Source organism: Pleurodeles waltl, chromosome 3_1 (assembly GCF_031143425.1).
Source record: "Pleurodeles waltl isolate 20211129_DDA chromosome 3_1, aPleWal1.hap1.20221129, whole genome shotgun sequence".
Taxonomy (NCBI): domain Eukaryota; kingdom Metazoa; phylum Chordata; class Amphibia; order Caudata; family Salamandridae; genus Pleurodeles; species Pleurodeles waltl.
In genome coordinates, this window is record NC_090440.1 from 390,007,071 (window position 1) to 390,028,897 (window position 21,827).

Sequence of the window (21,827 nt, forward strand, 5' to 3'; positions counted from 1 at the left end):
AAGACAATTGTCAGAAATTGGGTCATTAATTTTTAGTGGGAGGCGGTATCTTCTACCAATGTAATAAATATAATTGTGCGACATCACTTCACAGTGAAGAATAACTTCTTAACCCAATGTAGTTATGGCACAAGCAGCAGGCAATCCTCAGTGTTCGGTACTCTTAGGTGATACTAACAATTTTGGTGTCATAGAGATTACACAATACAAATCCCCAAACATTAAAAACAGATGTTTAATTAGAAAACAGACACCAAAATCATTAAAATGGGTCAAGCGGAATGTACATTTTGAAATAAAGTTTTGAGATAGAGTGTCTGCAAACAGTTTGTGGTTGATCATGCCCTGGGCAAATTTTCTGGTTCACTATGATGGATTAAAGGACAGATACACTAGGTGTATCCTCCAGGTATAACACTTACCTTCTGACTTAGTCTCTCGAATGCAAGCCAACACCATCCAGCGGGACAAGGACCTACGCTCTGTCCAGTGAGGATCCATTGAGGCAATTTACATCATTGGGCTCCTGCTGAATCTACTGGTTTTGCTGAAAAAAAGCATAGATTTGGGAAAAACTGGATGTCATTGCTACCAAGCCATGTAACAGCCACAGCTGCTGATTGTGGAACTGTGGAAACTGGTTTGACTCTCTGAGTCAGCTCAACTTCCTGTCATTCTTGGAAAATCAATTAGGCCCTCATCACAAGTTTGGCAGCTGGAGGAGCTGACCGCCAAACTTGCATGGAGGTCACCACCATCATACCGGTGGCATCCTACCCCATCGTATTACAATGTTCCTGCCGGGCTGTCCGGCGGTAACATTGTTTTATGACGTCCCCACAATGTCACTATCATAGCACACAGCACCCTGAGAATGCGCACTGTCTGCAAAGCAGATAGTGCACATTCCGAGGGTGCTGGGCATGGGTGCCTGAGCACTGACTTCAGTGCTGCCCTGGCTGAGTGCAATTCAGACTGCTGTCACCCCATCAGGAACTATGTCCCAGGCAGGGACGGTGGTCTTCTGGATGGTCCTCCCACCAGGGTCGTAATATGTCAGTTCTACCGCCACAATTGAGTCAGCCTGACCGTCACCATATGGCTGGTGGTCCTTGGACTACCAGCCTCGTAATGAGGCCCTTAATCTCCATGTCCCTAAAAAATGATTGTGTCCTTCTGTAATGTAACTGGTCCTCAAGTAAAGTCTCTGAACATGCAAAAAAAAATGGGATACCTTAGCCAACTCACCTGGGTCCAAGGTTTTACTGCAAACATTGTCACTTTATTGTAAATCAAAAACCTCTTGCTGGGAAAGGCTAGAAGTTGAAGCCCAACAGGGTTCCTCTGGGCAAACACTTTTATGAAAAGATCTAACTGAACTTATTTCCAGCATGCACTGATTTCAACAAGTCATTGCCCATTACTACATTACCTTTTCAGGTAATTTTTTGTCAATGTAGGTGTATCTTTCACTAGAATTCACTGGGGTTGAAGAGTTGTAAATATTAGATGTTTATTTTACCCAGGCCATTCACACTCAATTGATAATGTTGATGCATTATCCCTTTTGATTGGATTTAATTTGCATGCATGGGTTTGGTGCCAAGTGTTTAGGAGAACAATTTGTGTGTATTTTATGAAGAACCCTTTTAGGATCTTGGCTCCCAATGAACTTTTGGCAGTAATCATAAAGCCAGTACATTTAACAGGATGTGTGCACTATCCAGCCCGTAAGATAACAATCTTTTTTTGTGACTAATGTAGAGAGGTAAAAAAAACTGTTTCTCTCTTCGCTCCCATATTTATTAATAGATGGCTTTTCCATAATTAAATTTTTATAAGAATAAGAACCTTTATATTTAAAAAGTCTGCAAGTTCTACGAAAATGGCAACGTTTGGAGCATTAGGTTAGTGATGATCAATTCCTTTTTCCCTAAGTCTTAAAGTGTCAATATGCCTTCTCTTATTTAGGAATCAAGATTTGCCTATGCAGTATAAGTTGTTGCAATGCAATGATTAACTGATTAGTAATTTTGGGATGATCTTTCAAATCTGTTATATAGATGAGCTTCAATGGTAAGCACTTCAAAAAATCTTTTTCACTGATTATAGCAGGGTATTTAATCAGATTAAGGCAACTCTCTGTGAATGGATCATCAAAACCCGTACAAGTAATTCATTTTGTTTCATCATATTTCCAAAGCAGGATGAATATACCAGATGCCATGGTGATTTTTCCAAAAGAGAGATACAGTGGTTATCTCTACAAAGAAATACTGAGTGAGCTCACAAATCCACTCTCCATTTTCACATCCGTTCTAAGATTAATCAGAGTCTCAAAGAGATATTAGGCCTTTAAGTATATGTGGAGTTTAAGAGGACAGTGTTAGTAACCCTTTTGAAATTGATTAGAAGTACTTTGATGTGTTGTATTTGTATATATTTGAATTATAACAATTCATGAAATACTAAAGATATTGCATTACATAATAAATGTTGGATTGGTTACTTTCAATTGGAGAGATTGATGTAATATTACAATGACAACACATTAGAAAATATTTATTTATAGATTACATTCATTTATAAAGTTATATGACTGGCTAGAGAAATTATTCTAATTACTACGAAAAGTTACCTCATGGCAGATCCTGATTCATGAAAGGTGAGCAATGATGACTGACTAGAAAGCAGGGGGGGGTAGGTCTATACTTTATTTATAGAATGCAAGACATTAGGATCTGAAATTGAAAGAACTAGAGCACAGATCTGAGATAGAATGAAATATAATGTTAGCAGAAAGTAAAAATGTGATTAAGGATTGGGGATTCCTTGGGAGCTGATAGGAAGGTGAGGTGCAAATAATTATTATAGAGCTATGAGGAATAGGGTCAAGGTTTGTTGAGTGCAATGGCATGTGTCAACTCCTTGGTGTTTTCAGCTGCTGTTTGCTGTTCATTAATCAGAGTCTCCAACTGCTTGTGTAGTAATTCCATATTGTAATTGTGAGACACAAACTGTCTGTGCAGTGACCTCATGTGTTTGCATTGAAGGTGCTGCACCTTCAGCATGGAATCTTCAAGGCCGCCAAAGATTGATGGGCCCTCTCCTTCATCTGTGCACTGTCTGCCTGCATTGTGGCGCCTCCTGAGGGGAGATGACTGTCGCTGGTGCATGGACTGCTGTCTTCCTGTGGGACTAGCCTTTGTTGGTGGTGTGGGTTTGTCTTCTGGAATCTCATCTGAGTCCAGGTTATACTCTGGGAGTGGTAACACCCTTGCCCTGAGCCTAGTAGGTGCAATACTGAAGGACTCACTGGTATTTGAGTCAGACTGTGGCTGTGTTTCTGGTTCACCCACTTTTTCAGATCCTGCAGCAGCTGGGACCGGGGCATCTGTAAGGACAATGTGCAGCATGTTACTTTTTGCATTTTTCACAGACATTGGCAATGTTGCTTTACATGTACAATTAAATCATGTCACTATCTTGCTCATTATGTTGTGTATTCACCTTAGGGTTGTGTACTACCACTCCCATAAGGCATAGTTGTGTTGTATGTAAGATGTGACATGGACTACTTTTCACTGTGCATCAAGCTATTTCCTAAGGGGCATTTGTACATGCACATATGGGGATACACACAATTAGTGGCCTTACCTTTGCTGGTACTGGGTGTCCCTGAGGTGTCAATGTCAGCAACGCCACTGACAGCTTCTGGAAGCAATGTGGACTCCACCATGTCTTCCATGGGGGTGGACGGTGTCTGGGTGGATGGTCTGCCTCCTGTGCTCCTTGCTTCCTTTAGCCTGCTGGCCACCCTCTCTTTGGCACAGGAACGCAAGTCATACCATCGCATGCGTATCTCCTCCACAGAACGCTGCACAATACCCACTGCACATATTTTTGTCTGGATGTCATACCAGAGTTTTTGCTTCTCACTCTCAGGTACTCGGAGTGAGTTCTTGCCAAATAGTCTATCAAGGTTCCTAACAACCTCCTCAGTGAGCACCTCCAATTTTTGCTCACTGAATTTGAGCTTCCTCTTCCTATCTCCTGTCTCCTTCCCATTTCCAGCATTGGCCATGTTGCTGTTTGGTCCTAGCTTGCTCCCAATGCTGGCTCCCTGGTGCTGGGCTTTGTCTCTCTCCCTGCTCCTGTGGGTGTGGCTCCTGGAAACAGCATGGGCTGACTCACTTCCTGGTTGTGATGTCATCAGGCTGTTCCAGTTGCCGTTTTCGCTATTTGTGACTTTCAATTACTTAATCACAATTTTTTGGGAGATTCGGTATTTGCATCTCGCAAATTGTGTTTGCGAATTTTAAGAAATCGCTATTAGTGATTTTCAATTTTGATAATTTGCTTTTTGCATTTCTTAAATAGCGGTTTCTTAAAAATCGCTATTTGAGAATTGCTAACTGGAATCTTGATACATCTGGACCTTGGTCTAGTAAGAAATGCTAAATGGCTTTGTACATCTTGCGACGGTAACAGAGTTCCCTCTGCACAAACATTATGGCCCGCTCACACAAATTCAAGTTGGGTGGATCATAAGTTGATGATGGCAGAGACTACTTCCCCTCTGTGGTCAAATCCATCTGATGGGCCACGCATTAGGCTGTGGAATTTCCTTTTTGAAAATTAAAAAAGTTACAAGTTTAATACACTTCTCCATTGTGTTGAGGGAGCCGATTGTTAAACTTGCAATGCATTTCCTGAAAACGCTCTGACAGCTGTTCCTGAAAATGCAAGAGATGTCTGCACGGGCTGCGAACATCTCCTAATACTTTGGCCACGGTATCCTCGCCATGGTGGGAGTAAAGTACTCTGCCATGGAGACGGTAATTCCTTTGTCCACCAATATATGAATCAGTCCCTAAGTTAGCCACAATGCTGTTAGCTTTCGAATAGTCACCCCACTAAAGGGGAGTGACTTTTTCTACTTTTGTCATCATTGTAGGGCAGATACAGAAATACATACAATTGTAGGTTACCGTACCATTTAAAGCGCACAACTTTTCTTCTGTAAGACATGCATTTGTTCACCCCAGAAAGGTTTGTCATAAAACAATTTATGAATGCTTAAGTGGCAAAGCAATAAAATGTAACTGCCTCTGTCCCACATCTACCAGTGATTTAAAGATAAATTGACATAACACTGACTCTCTAGCAGAACTGAAAGCCTTCCAGATGTAATTTGTGTTTGGATGAAAGAATCTCAGAGGACAAACTAGTTTTTTCACATAGAACCTGGCAGAGTATTAATGTATTTGAGATGTCAGTAGCTATTAATCATTACAATTAATTTGAAATCCAGATGCTTAAAGGAAGAGCTAAATAGTAAAGTATGGTGTTAAATTGCAATAAGAAAATATATGTCACTATTGTTTCCTAAGAATTTCTGTAACACAGCAAAATCGGAAACTACTATGCTCAAACACTTGTTTTACATTTAATTGACAAAAGTACGCCGGGTAACCAATCTAAAACTGTCTAGCCACTGTGAGATCTGTGACCTAAAATAATGCTTTAAATCTACAAGCACATTAAATGGATTAAAAAAATGAGCCACGTACCACATCCTAATGACCTCTTGTAAGAAATATGAGTGACAATTTCACAATCCACCTCAAGTGGATAGGTGAAATGCTCATGAATTGCTATCCACCTCTAATGCTTCTAAGCATATATTGAATTCCTTAGCAGTATACCAAAACATTGATAAAAACAAATATATATCAACGTTTTCCTTGTGTTGATGAGGACACTTTCATGAAGGTTAAGGTGATGTGTGCTTATTTATAGATGTGGGCATTTCATGTATGTATACAGAAGTTTAAGACACACTTTGAGCCTCATTACAATTTCCTTTAACAGGACCGCCGAAGCTACTACAGGCAAAAGACTTCCAGTAGTGGAGGTCTTTTTCCCACCATATTAGGAGTGTTCCACTGGGCCAGCAGGTGAAAGCATAGTTTTCGCCCTCCGGCCCAGTGGAACACTCACCACAACATTGACGCCAGCTCGTAATTGAGCCAGTGGCAATGTTGTGGTGCGTCGGGTGCGGTAGCACCCATCGCGCATTTCCCTGCCCGTAATTCGGGCAGTGAGATGGGGCTGTGCACGGGGGGCCCTGCACTGCCCATGCCAGGTGCATGGGCAGTGTAGGGGCCCCCAGGGGCCCCCCAATGCCCTTATTCCACCAGCCTTGCAAATGGGGACTCGTAATCCCCGGGCAGTGCTGCTTGCAGTGCTGCCCTGGTGGATTACAACTGTGGACCGCCAGGCTACAGGCTGGCTGCAGCATGGCAGTGTTGGCGGTTTGACACTGGCGGCTCTGCCTCGGTCATATTGGGGCAGTCGGACTGCCCTGTCTGCGGTGGTCTGACCTCCTCTGCGAGGCTGGTTGTCTTAAGAGCACCAGCCTCATAATGAGGCCCTTTGTATAGTAATGTGTTTATTTATTTATTGCAGTTATAGATAGCACCAACTCTAACCGTGCGTATAAGAGTGCCTGTGTGGACCTGTGAGTGGATGGATGAGTGTCTGAGTGGGTCCATGAGTGGATGCAATAGTGTCTGAGTGGGTCTGTGAGTTGCTGCATGAGTCTCTGACAGGGTTTGTGAGAGGGTGTTTGAGTGTCTTTGAATGTCTGTGAGTGAGTGGATGAGTCTCTGAGTGGGTGAGCAAGTGGGTGCGTGATTGTCTGAGGATCTGTGAGTGGTTGTGTGAGTCTCTGAGTGGGACTGTGAGTGGGTGAGTGAGTGTCTGAGTGGGTCAGTCAGTGGGTGCATGAGTCTCTGAGTGGATCTGTGAGTGGGTGCATGACTCTCTCAGTGGGTCTGTGAATGGGAACATGAGTGTCTGAGTTGGTCTGTGAGTGGGTGCCAGAGTGTCTAAGTGGATCTGTGAGTGGGTGCATTAGTAGGTCTGTGAGTGGGTGCATAAGTCTCTGACTGCACCAATGAGTGAGTGCTTGAGCTTTTGAGTGTGTCTGTGAGTGAGTGCATGAGTCTCTGAGTGGGTCTGTTAGTGGGTCCATGAGTCTCTGAGTGGATCTGTGAGTGGGTGCATGAGTGTCTGGGTGAGTGTCTGAGTGCTCGAGCCTGTCCCTTCAGAGTGTTCCTTATAGTGACTTGTATGCAGTTACAATCGTGCATCAGTGGCGTGGTGGTTGGCTTTCTTGATTCTTGAAGGGCTTCTTCTTCCCGCAGCTTGGCAGACAAAGGCTTATAGTTACCTGGGAGGATGGGTGAGTGAAATGAAGGATGGGTGAATGGATGGATAAAATGGTGGCTTGATTGATGTATGGATTAATGAGTGAAAGAATGGATGTAAACATGGAAGAGTGAAAGTCTGGGAGGGCGTATCAGTGAAAGGAAGGGTGGATGGATGAGTGAAAGGGTGAATGGATGGATGAGTGAAAGAATGGATAATGGATGATGAGAGAAAGGATGGTTGGAAGAGTAAATGAACAAATGGATGGATGAGTGAAAGAGTGGATGGATGGATGGATGGATGGATGAGTGAAATGGTGGAGGATGAGCGAAAGGATGGATGGATGAGTGAAAGCATGTATATAATGGTGGATAAATAAAACAATGGTTAGATGAGTGAAAGGGAAAGGTAGATAGATGTCTAAATGAAAGGATGGACGGATGGGTGAGTGAAAGGGTGAATTGATGGAAGGTTGAGTGGATGGATGGATGAATGAGTGAAAGGATGGATGGCTGAGCGAAAGGGTAAATGGAGGGATGAATGAGAGGATGAATGGATGGGTTTGAAGGATGGTTGGATGAGTGTAAGGATGGACAGCTGATTGAAAGGGTGGATAGATGGATGAGCTAGAGGGAGGATGATGGATGGATAGATGGAGTGAAAGGATGGATGAATGGAGTGGAAGGGTAGATGGATGAGCGAAACGATGCATGGATGAATGAAAAGAGGATGGATAAGTGAAAGGATGGGTGGTTGAGTGGATGAATCATTTGGATAAATAGGTTTGAAGATGGATGGATAGGTTTCGGTATGGATGGGCAGATGGACAGAATGGCGAGAGACTGAATGATGTATGAAAGATTGAATGGATGACAGAATGTGAAAGTAAAATGGAGGATGTCAGCAGGTGGATGGAAAGATTAAAGGACAGATGCTTGGATGGAAGAGACAAGCAAGCTCTTCTGGAGAAGGGTATAATGAGTTGCTTCTCTTGCTTATTGCCATAAGAGCTTTGGTTCGAAGTAGGAGGTATTGTAATTTCTAGCTACTACCTTGTTCTGCAATTTGCTGATAAAAGAGCCATTCTTGGAGAGGAAACATGATGAGGCATTGAAAGCCCCTACTAAAAGTTGCCATAAGCCCTGACCTGTGCATGACGAGACTGCACAATTCAGAATAATTTAGAAGCCCTCAATTTACAAGCATTCCAAGACATCGCCCTGCGGGAAAGAGAGGTATGGAACATACTTAGGAAGTGGCTGATTAGAACTGGAGCTGAGTAGATTTATTTGAAGTTCTGAAAGGATGTCACAAACGAAGTTAAAGGCTATGCCCACTCTCAGGCACTGCCACGGGTATTTATTCACTTTCCCTCCGCTGGATGTATCTCTGCCCTTGTGCTGTGCTGTCTACACTAACACTCTTTCCTCTTTCTTGGAATCCAAGCACCTCTGCAGCCTACTTTTAGTTATTCATTAGTCTTTTCTAAGTGCTCCAATTTCTCCATCTAGTTCTTCTCTATGCTAGCTTCTATCATGCTCATTTGCCTTTTTTGTTTTCTATGTATTAAGTTACAACAAGTTTCGGAGACCCAGGGAAAATTCCACTTTATCATTTGGGCACCCCCTACTCATTCTTTCTTCAATCACTTTTGATTTCTGGCTTTCTTAGGCCTTGTCCAAGCACCCCCTCCTCTCTGTCTGCTTTGCTTCTTCTTTACATTCTGTTGCCTCCATCTAGCAAGCTGGGGCATAGCTTCCATTGGTGAGGCAGGTGCAGTTACACCAGGCCCCTGAGGGCCTCACTGAACCCAGACAATTGCTATATTCAGCCGTGGCCCATCCTTTGGGGCGTGAGGTGCCACGCCCCATGCCTTTTGCCCCTCAAGAAGAGTGTCTGTCAGGCTGAGCTTGGTTCAGCCTGACAAACACTCTTCATTTTCAGGTCAGGCAGCCAGGAGTTAAACATGCTCTATTTGCGCAGGCTCGCGGCTGCCTGAGCTGAAATTTTCTGTGCTGAAGAAGTCACAGCCCTGTTTGTGTGACCTCTTCAGATTAGCAAAGGTGCCTCAATGCCCTCCCCCTCATGACGAGGGAGAATGTCACTGATTGCTTCGGATCTGGGTGCTTCAGTTTTAAGCCCTGAAGCATCCACGGCCGAGTGTCAGTCAGTGACACTTCATCACAGAGGGTGGGGTCAGCAGTCTCATTGACCCATCCCACTCTGTGACGAGTTGGGACTGCTGCCTTCCCTCATTGACTGACCTTAGGTTAGCCAGTAAATGAAGGCTACAGTGCAAACCCTCCTTTGAACTCTGAGGCAGAGCTGAAGGTAAGTGTCTGTGTGTGTTTTTTTTAAATGAATGTTTGGTACACACATGCATGTATGTTTGAATATTGTGTGTACACTTGTGTGTGAATGAATGAGCGTGAGTGTACATGTGTGCCTGTGCGTCCCGCACACCCCACTCCCTCCTAAAATTACTAGCCATCAATGGCTATATTCTGCTATCATAAACGCATGTCAAAGCAGGCATTTGTCGCTTGCACCAGGTCCCATGGTATTGTTGCTACATTACTGCTAACAAGCACCTACCCAGTTCTGATTCACCTGATTCACGTTCATAATAATCCTTGTGCAGTTTCCTTTTGCCTTTTCTTTTTGTATCATATTGCACACTGTTCAGTACTTTCAGGTCACCGCTCTAGAAAGTTGATGGAAGAAAACGCAATTTTGTGCTGCATCACTTTTTATACATTTTCTACTGTTCGGAAATAATCACTCAATGATGTCATTCAGACAACAGTCGAAAAAGAAACACACGAATCGCTGGCCACATTCACCAGATACAAAAGGACGAGAACATTGGTAACACAATCATTGTTAGCATCGAAGATATAAAACAATACAAATATACTAAAAAAATACTAAGCAAGAAACATGCAAAGAGTGAAGGTGAGAGGTGTAGTGAAGAGAATTCACACATATGAATCATATATGTGAATTTTAGCGTCATCTATAATTGAAAACTCTACCATCCTCCATTCAGTGCAGATCCTCTGGCTCAGTAGCCTACAGGCAAGGCTCAGCAGATGATCACAGGTTCACGGAGGTTCTGTCAATCCCTGAAAATGGGTCAGTACTAGTATATTGTGGTATTTCACTGAGCTATCATGTAACATGGACACCCTCGCTGCTCACTTAAAGGTCACTTGTTGTTGCCTAGTGGACTACATTGATGGAGCAGATGCACTCTCTCTCCTGCCCTGGACTCTTTACTGGGGACACTCTATTGGCAATTAGGCATCCTCTACTTGCCCTATGCAGCAACCAGATATTTTCAGTACCTGTGGGGTGTAGACAAAGAGTGTGCTGTGCTGTCTGATCTCTTTGCTTGAACCTCCTATAGAGCCACTTCTGTTTCATTTTTGCGGTGTCAGTTCGGAAGAGCGTCTATAATGGCCGGTGGCAATGCATCAGTACTCATCCCTCCTGTCTTTGTTACTGACTAAGAAGTTGTACCACTTGCAGCAAAGCACACTAGAGCTGACCCATTGGCTTGCATGTCCCTCAAGTTAATGTAAAGCTCCAAGAGCTCATGCCCTATTGGCCAGTGCGATCCTGTGCAATTAGAGATCTGTCTGACAACCTCAGTACAATTGGTGTCAAGTAATTTTTAGGTAAAATAACAGTGAATGTCCTTGTGAAAATACATTCATCAAGATATTGGGGGTCATTCTGACCCCGGCGGTCATGGACCGCCGGGGCCAGGGTTGGCGCGAGCACCGCCAACAGGCTGGCGGTGCCCCGCAGGGCATTCTGACCGCAGCGGTTTTGCCGCGGTCAGAAGTGGAAAACCGGCGGTCTCCCGCCGGTTTTCCGCTGCCCTTAAGAATCCTCCATGGCGGCGCAGCTCGCTGCGCCGCCATGGGGATTCTGACAGCCCATACCGCCATCCTGTTCCTGGCGGTTCGCCCGCCAGGAACAGGATGGCGGTATGGGTTGTCGTGGGGCCCCTGGGGGCCCCTGCAGTGCCCATGCCAATGGCATGGGCACTGCAGGGGCCCCCGTAAGAGGGCCCCACTTTGTATTTCAGTGTCTGCTTTGCAGACACTGAAATACGCGACGGGTGCCACTGCACCCGTCACACCTTCCCACTCCGCCGGCTCAATTCTGAGCCGCCGTCCTCGTGGGAAGGTGTTTTGCACTGGGCTGGCGGGCGGCCTTTTGGCGGTCGCCCGCCAGCCCAGTGCAAAACCCAAAATACCCTCAGCGGTCTTTCGACCGCGGAGCGGTATTTTGGAGGGGGGAACTCTGGCAGCATTTTGTTGATTTTGTTTCAAGACAGGTTATGCTGTGTAAGTAAGGACTATTTCATCATACCCTACAAAGCTACGTAGGTAGTATGAATCTCAAATGAGATCCTTTGGCTGATTGTTAAACAAAACATGCATTGCTGCAGAATGGACAAGCACACATATACACACACACCACACTCTCTCTTTCAGTGTTAGTGATTTAGTAAAGGTCTTCACCCGACTTCCCAGGTTTAGTTCTAAAGTACCAAACTCTGCATGTTATGCTCAATTTTCGACAGGGTAACTCAGAGTAGGCAATAAGTACCACTCCCAATAATTTCCAAACACAGGGGTCTCTCATTTTATCAGGTGGGATATTTATTGAATCAGACACTAGGCCCTTGAATAAGATGCATAGGTGTCCTTCGACCAGTGGCAGCTCTCCTTTACAGTCTCAAGAGTTACACTACACCCTCCTTGTTTTCTGGTCCATTTATATCAAGAGAGAATACTCTTGGTATAATAAAAATAAAAGGCAGACCTGCGTCGGGTCAAGCAGCAAATTAAGGCAGCTAGTGACATTGTCTAATTGCTGACACAGGTGAATAAAGGTGTCCACTCCAGCCATCAGAGAGACTGATCAGAGCTGGTGAAATCCCATCACTGCGAGCATGTCTGCATGAAGTATGTGCATGAATTAAAGTGAATGAGAGTCAGTGAAGGAGTGAGTGAGAGTGAGTGAGAATAAGTGACACTAAGGAGGAGTGTGTGTGAGAATGGCAGTGAGTGAGGGAGAATGGCAGTGAGTGTAACTGGGTGTTACTGTGTGTGAAACTGAGTGAATCACAGTAAGACTAAGTGAGAATGTGTGGGCCTGAGAGAGACAGAGTGGGTCAGAGTAAAATGATTGAGACTGTGTGAATTACAAAGACCAATAATGTGGCCGAGTGAACCAGATTGAAAGAGTAACCGTATTGCAAGCAAGTGTAAGAGAACCATTGAAGAAGACACTCATTGGAATTCGAGGCAAGAATTACGCCCACCACTTTTAAAAGTGACTAGCCACCACTCACTGCCATCTGTATATTATATGGATAATGCTAGTCACAGAGAAGCTTCTTTAGTACATTGGGGCCGCAGAACTCTTAGGTGACTCTCAAAAAACTTTTAAATGTACATTTATTAATATTTTATCCCATTGTTTGCACACATGCACTGAGCTCTTTACTTTTTCCAGGTTGAAGTTCACTTGTTCTGGGTTGAAGTTCAGTAGCTAACCTGGTCTGATTTTCAGTTTTTTTTACATTCTGGCACTATTAGTTTTGTTTCTGTTAAATAAAACAGTACTACAAGTCCCAGCATACAAACAAGCATTGACAAACACAATAGGTCTTGTCTATGCAAGAGCTATTGGCTTTGTCAATGTGTTTTAGCCATGTTGTACACCAGTGTGGCTGCTGTTCAGTATGCCTAAAAGTTAGTGGCATAGACGAGAGTGGCTTGGAGTGTCAGAGAATGGATTGGAAAAGAGTGGAGTAGAGTGCTGTAGAGTGAAATGGAAGAGTGTTGTTTACTGGAGTGGCATAGCGTGGAGTTGCTAAGAGTGGCATACACTGAAGTGGCATAGAGTAGAATGGACTGATGTAAAGTGTATTGCCATAGAGTGTTGCAGAGTATAGTTGCATGGAGTGAAGTTGCATTGAGTGCAGTGGCATTGAATTCAAAAGCGTACAATGTAGCTTCATGGAATGCAGTGGTGTAGATTAGAGTGGTGTATAGTAGAATTCAATGGTGAAGAGCCGAGATGCACAGAGTGGGGGTGTGCAGAGTGGAGTTGTACAGAGTGGAGTGGCACAGAATGGGGTTGCGCAGAGTAGAATGTCAACAGCATACAATGTAGCATCATAGATTGCAGTGGTGTAGATTAGAGTGGTGCATAGTAGAGTGCAATGGTGCAGAGTGCAGTGGTGAAGAGTGGAGATGCACAGAGTGGGGGAGTGCAGAGTGGAGTGACACAGAGTGGAGTGGCACAGAGTGGAGTTGCGCAGAGTAAAGTGATGCAGAGGAGAGTGACACACAGTAGAGTGGTACAAAATAGTGTGTCAAAGTGTAAAGCAGAGTGGCTTAGAGTGAATTAACATAGAGTGCAGTGGTTTAGAGTGGAGTGGCATAGAGTGGTGCAGAGTAAAGTGGCATAGAGTTGAGTGATGCAGAGGGCAGTGCGCAGAGTAGAGCTGAGTGGCATAGAGTGCAGAGTAGAGTTGAGTGACATAGAGTGAGGTGGTATAGAGTGGTGCAGAGTAGAGTAGCATAGAGTGGTTCAGAGTAGGGTATAGTGTCGTAGAGTGCAGTGGTGTAGAGTGCAGTGGTGTAAAGTGGAGTAGCATAGAGTGGAGTAGAATAGAGTTGTATAGAGTTCAGGCAAGGGAGAGTGCAGTGTTCCAGAGTAGAGTGTTGAATTGCAGTGGTGTAGAGTACAATGGCATGGACAACAGTGGGGCAGAGTACAGTGATGCAGAGTAGAATGCAGTGGCATAGAGTGCAGTGACAGAGTGCAGTTGTGTAGAGTACATTGGCGCAGAGCGCAGTGGTTAAGAGTAGAGTGGCACAGAGTGCAGTGGCATAGAGTGGAGCAGCGCAGAGTTGAGTAAAGTAGGCTCGAGTGCAGTGACATAGAATACATTGTTTCAGAGTACAGTGATGTGCTGTATAGTGGAGTGGTGCAAGGTAGAGTGCAGTTGCATAGAGCAGGATAGAGTAAAAAGGCATAGAATAAAGTGGTATAGAATGCAGGGGTGCAGAGCAGATTAGAGTAGCATACAGTAAATTGGTGTAGAGTGCAGGAGCATAGAGTTGAGTGTTACAAAGTTAAGTGTATTGGCATGGAGTGCATTGGCATAGAGTGCAGTGATGTAGAGTGCAGTGTTTCAGAGTGGCGTAGAGTACAGTGGCAGAGAGTGGAATTGTGAAGAGTAGATTGGTGTGGCCTAGACTGGAGTGAAGTATAGTGCAGTGGCAAAGAGTGCAGTGGTGTAGTGTAGAGTAGAGTGGCGAAAAGTGCATTAGTATGGAGCAGGGTGGTGTAAGGTAGAGTACAAAGTCATAGCACGAAGTGGCATAGAGTACAATGGCATTGAATGAAGTGATGCAAAGTGCATTGCATGGTGTAAAGTAGAGAGGTGCAGAGTAGAGTGTAGTGGTATGGAGTGGTTCAGACTAAATTGTAGTGACATATAGTGAAGTATTCATGGTGTGGTAGCACACTGCCATTACAGACAACACATTTTCGATTGAAATGACCATTACATTTGCACAGTCATACATTTTTACGAATAAAACTATACAGTGGAGAGACAAAAATGAGTAGAGATTCCATCATCTAGTGTAATGATTTGTTTTGATCATTTTAAGGTATTGGTTTCCAACACACTTCAGAAATACCAAAAAATATGCTTCATTTGTTTTCTTAATTTTTATATACTCTGAAATACTTACACAGTTCATTTAAAAGTTGTTGTGGGCTAAAAAAAAAACTCTTTCCTACCCCCAGTATCCAGCAAGATTGTCACATAAATCCTCTCACATTGAAGTCAGAGAATGAAAAATAAACAAGCGGTCTTGGAGGACAGCGGCTGACATTTGACCTCAGTCTTTAAATGCAAATGTGATGAGATGAGAACAAGACTTACAGGCCTCTTTAGAGAAAGGGAGAACTCGGAAGGATACTGTAAATAAGGTTTGTGCAAGGGAAGGTACAAACTCAAGCTGGACAGCCTAAAACAAATACATCCAACAAATGGAAAGCAAGAAAATGTGAGTTACAGACTACAAAGCCAATGGCAAGCAACAGGCAGAATGCATTCCTAGGCCAGCTTTCTGAATGTCTCTGAGATGTCTTTAGCAAACCAAACAGTTGTGCAATCTGGTAGGCTGCGACCTAATCAAAATGAAGCACTGCAAGCACCTGCATTGGGATAATTGTTAGCAGTGCATCCTTCACTGGTTGTTTTGTCTCTAAGGCCTGCTGAAGTTGAAATGAGACCAAAAGATTTTGTGTATCAAGATCCCCTCTTCTTGTCATTAGGGCTTACTTGTGGCCATGGAAAACTACAGTGGACTACTCAGACAGGCATGATGTGCACCTACACAAAATAATCCAATTAGTCACATTTTAAAACATTACACAAATCAATGACGTGGCAGGAAAGAAAACTCAGAGACCTAAATAGTTAATCACATTTTAATTCACATATCGTATGCAATCTGTCATGACATGGCCACAAATGTGGCTGTTGCAGTGCTCTGTGCAATTACAATGCTTAAATGATACGTGATGCAAATACAGGAAATTCTGGAAAACCAGAAGTCCAAGTAGAAGCAACAGATGGTCAAATCCTTGTCATATGTGATGATAATCCACTCAGGTGTTGTGAAGCGGATACAATTTATTTCACATTTAAATGTTTTGCTGTACCACTTGGGGAAAATCAACATTTCGCCCCTTTCCAGTGACACCATTGGTCATCTTTAGTCACTTCTAAGAAGTGTATCTAAGAGCATCATGAAAAAGAAACAAGAACTGAAAAAAGCTGGAATGTGCCCTATATTCACATCAGAACCAGCTGGTAGAAAGCATCAGGTTATCAAACTAGGATCTAAATAGAGAGGCAACACTAAAGTAAAAACAAAAACTCTGCCACTTAAGAAGCAGCTAAAGTAAGCCAATCCGCTGTCCCATGCTGTATGCTATAGTATGCCAAAGCAGAATGTGAATGACACAACAACAGACCAATGGAGGAAGTGAGCAGGCTTTGTTATGTGGTTCCTACTTTGGAAATAGGAGTGCAAGTTAGGGATGGCAGCACTGCAGAGTGTGGGAGACTGAATGGTCCCCACACTGTTGGTAGCTGATGGCCTAACTCCTTGCTAGCTCACAGTGCCTCACCCAGACTTTCAAACCTGTCAGGATAACAGGTAATTATGGCAAACTGAACATGACACTCTGACTTCTCGGGAAAATCATAGACCTAGATGATACCCCTTTTGCTCAGTAACTCACGCATGCCAAGGCAAGACACAGGAATGCAAGAGGAGTTTTCAATACACTTATTGAAGCAATCACAATCTGGTATTAAATTAATGTGCTGCGATAATTAGGCAGATGAAATAAGGCAAAATAACCAACATTACAATCAGGGTGAAGTGGATAAACAACCCCACCATTTTGTGTGTGGTTCTAGATGTTCTATGGATTCAATAGATTCTTACCTAGATTTATGTCTATGACTGAGAGTATAGTGGGATTCTCAGCCTGGCCTGATCTAAGTGATCAGTCCCAACAGCATACTTGGATAGAGTATCAGGGATCAGTCTGTTGAGTAGATGGCAATCCTCTCAGGAAGCTGGAAAGTCAGCATCAGCGAAACTGCAAGTCATGCAGTACTCGTCCTAGGATAGTCATGACCTGAATGCCCTTTAAGCTCCTTGGGCCAGTGCACAGTTTAAATGCTAAACCATACTACATTAGAAATGCAGTTCTGATGTAATGTAATGTCTCTATTATAGAAGCTATCTCCTAAACAGACAACACTAGGTAGCATATTGTGTACCTCGCGTAACAGCCTTGGACAAAAGATACTGATTATATGTGGTACAAAGGGCTGATCAGGAGAACAGTGTGTTCCTTGACTTTCTAGAATAAAACTACTGATAAAATGTATAAGAAAAGCCATTTCTAAAAGCAGTCATGCCTGCATGAATAAAACATGAATAAACATTATTATAAAAGTTGGCTAAAACAGGTGCGACCAATGTGGGTCCTAAAATGGTCTTCACAACAGCTTAAACCACATTTAAATATAAAACACATGCAATTTTAGTAAAATCGAAAGGTCTTTACTAATGCTTAGCGCATCAGATTCTGTCCCTGAGGCTTTGAAGGATGTAGGAATGCATGCAATCGTGGTTGTGGGCAATCCATAGGCTGAAACAACATGTGTAAGTTTGCTGCATCCCACAAGGTAAGGCAGAGGTGAAGGCAACTCCACTGCCCAGTATTCTGCTTCCACACATAGTAAAAGGTAGTAGGAAACAGTACACTCTTTGTTGAGACCAGAACAGGCAGATGGGACTAAAAACATCTGATGGGTATCAGTGGGCTAATTGTGGGCTCATATTAGACTACTATTCTGTTGTGGTTCTGACAGTAAATCATGGGTCTGTGATAGAGAGGATAATGATAGCTAACTACAGGGAGTTAAAATGAGGAAGAGGAACAATTGTATGTGACGCATAGTGCTATAGATGTTTTAGACTAAAAATGGATTAATTAAATAATGTGTATGAGTGAAAACTAGCCCTAACCAGAAAACATCTTTTAAAATGAGCACTTTCCTTTCTAAACTTTTCATGACCCGTGTTGCTTGACTTGCTAACCTTGACAAATTCAATTAAAGCTTTTCTCAGAATAAATGCAACAGAAATGTTTCTATCATAACTTTAGCATGACCTATGCATGACACAAGATTCCTCCTTTTCAACAGAGAAAGCTATTTTATATTTTCTCTTCTATCTTATTGACCTGCTTTGGAATTCCAAAACTATCTAAACTAATCTGAAATTGCTCCTTTATGAATATATGAATAGGTTTATGGTGTGAAGATGTGTGTGTATGGAAACTGAAAATGGATTCAACTACACATAAAGGTCTTGTGTTTCAGAGACTGCAGCACATTGGAAAGGATGTCTATGTTTCCAGGGAAATAATAAAATAAACAAGATGTGCTAAATATTAAGACTGTTCTTTGGGCTAAAATGTCAAATCCACAAAAAATGCTCCTTTCACAGGAAAGCAAAGCACCTCAATGGATGTTAAATATCAAAAAATTTGCAACCATGTTAAAATGTCTTTCTTTCACATTATGTGTATAAATGTGTTGCCAGGGAAAGAACAGTGGGGGCATGACAAGTGAGAAGATGAGCGAAAGACCTGATGAGCAGCAGCAGCTGTGAGTTATGAGATTTGCAGACAGAAAAAACTCAGACTTTCACTGAACTCTTAACACTGACAGATTTGTTCCTGCCTAGACTACCTTTTAACCAGAAGTCTAGTACAGTATTCTTTATGTGTACTGACAGCTTAGAAGACAAGACTGCTACTAGAATTGTTCTTTAATTGACTAAAACTGTTACTTTACTGATTTAGTATAAGAGAATAGGGACAGATTTGGGGCACCCTTTATGCAATGACCTGTAAACATTGATTGACTAATAAACAGAAACTAAAAATGCATGGTAAAATAAAGCTTTTAAAACTTAAATTAACTCTCATTATTGACTCCCGAAGAAAGGTATTTGCAACTTATTTGTATTGAAAATTGCAGCTTGCACCTACACTCATACCCAATATCGTCGTCTTGCACCCTAAGAGGTGTGAAGTATTTTAGAATTTCAGGGTTCTCCGCTCTTGTTAAATCATTGTTGAAGTTTCCTTGGGCCCTCAAGTTTGATGTTGCGATTGGATAACCACACTGTGGCCCTCATTATAACTTTGGCAGTCAAGGTACCACCAAGCCGGTGATGGTGGTCGGACCTCCGCCAGGCCGGCAGTCCAGACTATCATATTATGACCATGGCGGTCTTCCCACTGAAACATAGCCAGTTTGCTCCCAGTACTGCCAGTGCAGTCTAACTGCTGCCGCCGACGGTTGCCATCTTCAGCCTGGCGGCAACCACTGCACACCCACCCTATTATGACTCTGCAGACACGCCACAATTTCCAGGGCGGTACGACTGCCACCCAAAGCCTGGCAGAAACAGCAAGTATAAAAGAACCCACTCACCTCCAGGGACACAGACGACTCTGCGGAAGCCATGGAATGCTACCTTGAAGTATTTTCAGCGCTCTTCTTTGCCTTCCTCCTCCATGACCACCAACGCCAATGAAGACGCCATCGGTGAGTACACCTGCAGAGCACGCAAGGGGGTAAGGGGCAAGTTACACACCAACACACAAAACACACCATGCACAAACTCCAACGTGCACACACGCTCACACCTGCTCACACACACTACACAACACCCGTTCTGAGACACACACACACAAAACATAGCCATGCCAAAAACACATGTCACATACACACAATCTGGATCAAAAGTACACAACCACACCAATATCATTAACAGGCTGAGACACACAAACCAATACAAATACACAACAAAACATACAAAAGCCAAATACAAATAATATAACAGTGATCTTGAATTAAAAAAAATGCATAGAAATGCACATTGTTCATCACATAATAGAAGTATGGAATATTACCTGTAAACAAAAAGACTCAACAAACGTATTGTGAGAACACCAACAAGAATTCTGTTGGCCAGATTTATATAAATTAAATAAATTATTTAAATATGAGACAAAAATACTAAGTAAGGCCCTTAGGCCAGTCTAATGTCCAAAAGTCTTTAAGGCACAGTGTGCCTGGAAAAGGCCCTAACTTGACTTTTGACAGCCTAATAGGCTCCACAAGGTAGGGGCATCAATAGAGGAGGCAGGTACCTCAAGGGTCTGTGGGTGGGGGTGGTAGTGGGGTTTTGGGTTTGGGAGGGGAGTCCTTGTGCTTTGGTTTGGGAGGGGGTGGGGGTATTACTTTTGATTTGGATGGAGGGGCAGGGGCTTAGGACTTATGTTTAGGGGCAGGTGATTTTTTGGGGACAGGGGGAGACTTTTTGGTAGGTGGACAGGCAGCAAAGGTAGAAGGGGGGTCATGGGAGGACTTTGTGTTAGCGGACTTTGCCTGGGGAGGGTACCATGATGGTGAGGGGCAACATGGGGTGGGACAGGTTCAGGGAACAGGTAAAAGCGGGCAAGGAAAAGCTTCTGATGACCACGGGGATGGATTGGGAAACTGGTTTGGGAGTGGAGGTAGAGGGAGCGATTGTAGGACGTGTAGGTGTGCTGGATATGGGTGCACATATATGTAGAGTATGTGTGTGCATGAGGTGAAAGAATGTTGAGTGTCTGAGTGCAGGCGTTTATGTGTTCTGGGAGGAGGGGGGAAGAGAGGCAGGGAGAGGACACACAGGTCGTGTGGATGTATGTTGGGGTGGTTTCTGCATGTAAGGTGGGTGTTGTGTGCATGTAAGGTGGGTGTGCTGCATGTGTCAGTGATGGTGTTTATGCTGAGTGCAAATCTGGTGCATGGGGTGCATGTATGAGTGACTGCTGTTGCGGTGACTGAGGGCAACACAGAAGTGGTGACAGGAACTGGGAGTGAGGATGCAGTGCTGGCAGGTATGAGTGGTGATGTGACTGTAAGGGAGGAGGTGCTAGGGGAGAAAAGGGAGGTATTGGTTGATGTTGTGTCTGCTTTTGTGTGTTGAGTGTGCGCATGCTTGTGATGTGAATTGCGGTGCCTGTGTTTGTCTTTGGGTACCTTGTCTGTTGCTTTGGGTGAGTGCATGTCTGTTTGTGTGGCTTGGCTGGGAGAGGGGGGGAGGGGATGGGGCATAGGTAGCAGGAGGGAGGACAGAAGTACTAGGGACACTGGGTGCTGTCAATGAAGAGGCCAGAGCCTGAAATGTTCTCTGTAGGCAAGACAAGGCACAGTGAATGCCCTCCAGGTAGGCATTACTCTGCTGCATCTGGGATGCCAAGCCCTGGTTGGCATTCACGATGGTTGCCTGCCCTACAGAGATGGACCTCAGGCGATCAATAGCCTCAGCATTGAGAGCAACAGGGCTGACTGGGGCAGGGGCTGAGGCACCTGCGGTGAAGGAGAAGCCCACCCTCCTGGGTGAGTGGGCATGGGCAACTGAGTGGGGAGCTACTGGGAGGGTGGTGCTGGTAAGGGGAGAGGCAGACAAGGATGGTGCTGGGCTGATCCCAGAAGGTTCTGCAACCACCTTGGAGCTTCTATCTGAGGAGGAATCTGTATCTGTTGTATCTGCTCCAGTCTCCCCCGTGGTGCTCCCCTCACCCTCCAATCCACTGGCCCCCTCAGCTTCGGTAGTCTCTGCCTCCTGGGCCCCATGGGCTGCAGCCTCCCCACTTTCCAGTGCCCCTACTCTTTCGCCTGTTGATGCTAATACACAAAAGTAGAGGATAGAACAAAAAGAAGGGGAGGGAGTGAAAAAGATGTGAGCTTTGGGTCAATACAAATACCCTTTGCACATTTGAACAAATCAACAACATTACTCATTTGAAATTCCTAAATGCACCCACCACGACATCAATAGACATATCCACACATCTACTCTGCATACACTCTAGTGTGTATACACAATCATAAAACCTCTACAATAACACTC